Consider the following 1,931-nt stretch of genomic DNA (forward strand, 5'->3'; position numbering starts at 1 on the left):
CTCGCTATGGTCCACTGGGAGGTCTCATTTGTCACTGTCATTACCTTTCAGATCAGCAAAACATCCATCTTTAGGTAGGCCCTCATTCAGTGCCTTGTTTAAGTGTATAAGTAGCACATGGTCAATGTGGCAATCCAAGACAGTGACCCCAGGGGCCTTAATATGGAAGTAAATGTATGTACTTTGGTATATTAAGTCTATTAATAGTGATTTTGAAGAAAGAGTGAATCTCAATCTCGTCTCAAAGGAGGAGCACTTTATTTTTATGTATATTTAATAAACCACACCATTATATATCTATGTAATTCAGATGCTCTGTTGGAAGACCCTAACTACATAGCATTCACTCAACATTATTGTTTCTGATCCTATACTGAGCACAAACCAGTATTGATTTTAACTCTCCCTCCACTCATAAGCCTACCAGTCCAAAAAAAAAAAAAAAAAAAAAAAATGTGTACATACCTGGTGGTGATAAGGAGTTTGATCCACAGACAAAATGCATACTTTCTCTTATCTGACTCAAATCTGGCTTTCTTTAATGAATACCTGTTTGGCACTTACTATGTATCAAACAGTTCTAAGAGTTTTGCAAACATACACTCATTTAGAGCACTAAAATCTCATTTTATAAATGAAACTGAGACAAGACTCAGTGTCTTGCCCAACGTGGTATTTCTAGTAAATGAAAGTCTAACCCAGCCCATTGGGTTCCTGAGTCAGGCTCTTAACCACTACAGCCAAATAACAGAGGATCTTTGGGCCTGAATGTCAAGCCACAAGCTCCCAATAGTATTCTGACATTGATTTGTTCATTTATTTATTCTTTCCGTCCTGATTCAGAACAAGGGAGGCAGAGGGTGAGGGAAAGAATAAGTGGTCCACAAAATCACACCGTCATTTTATCTCTTACCTGTTGTGTCTCTCCAGAAGTAAATGTGGATATGGAGTTTGGAGTGCAGGATGTTAATTAGGAATAAACCTCTGTGACAGGAAAAAGGAGGCAGATTTGAGCAGGGAAGAAGTTGAGCTGCAATAAAACCCAATAAAGTCTTAACCACCCAACTGGGGGCTCTGGGGTGGATATGGCCTGTCACCATGACCTCAAGTGGAATGCCAGGACTGTATGCACCCAACTTGCCTCATTACCTAAATTGGGCTAACTTCAAAAGAAGCTGCTCTACAGCTTAGACCCTGAAAGAGCTAACAGGTGGGGCCCATCTGTCAAGTACAGTCCCCACACCAGGACATCTAGTCCTTCCTTGAAGGGAATCTGGGAGCACATCTCCACATCTACCAAACTCACTCAAAAAGCTAAGAGACCCTCACAGTCTGGGACTCCATCACTTGTCAGATCTCACCCCTACTTCTGCGCCCTTGCTCTCACTGCCACAGATAAGAGTCTTCCCTGCCAGGCAAGCTCCTACCCCAGGAATTTTATTCCTGTGACACACAAACACCCCCCGCCCCCCCATTAGCTAGTCACTAGACTTGCTCCTTTGACTTGTTCACAGGTTGGCTTAAATATTACATTCTCAACGAGGCTTCTTCTAATCCCCATTTTAAACCCCTCTCACCACCCTCTGCTCCCAATCCCCCTTCCCACTTTATTTTTCTCCATAGCATTTATCATCTTCTAGCATGCTATATAATCAAAAACTTGTGGATGTTTTATTAGTTCTCTTCATAAGCTCCACGAAGACGGAAGGAATTTCCTTCTGTTTGTCTCCCTGAGTTATTCTCAGTACCAAGAACAGAGCCTGGGAACAGGAACCTAAATAAATTTATAAATGTGCAGAGAGCAAGAGACTGAGGCTTTTACTTCCTCAGCATCCCCCACAAGTTCAGAACAAGAGAGATGCCACCTAATCTATTTGTCATTCCAAAAGGAAGAAACGTGAATATATGGATCTCTCATGTTATCTCTATTA

Source organism: Callospermophilus lateralis, chromosome 10 (assembly GCF_048772815.1).
Source record: "Callospermophilus lateralis isolate mCalLat2 chromosome 10, mCalLat2.hap1, whole genome shotgun sequence".
Classification (NCBI taxonomy): domain Eukaryota; kingdom Metazoa; phylum Chordata; class Mammalia; order Rodentia; family Sciuridae; genus Callospermophilus; species Callospermophilus lateralis.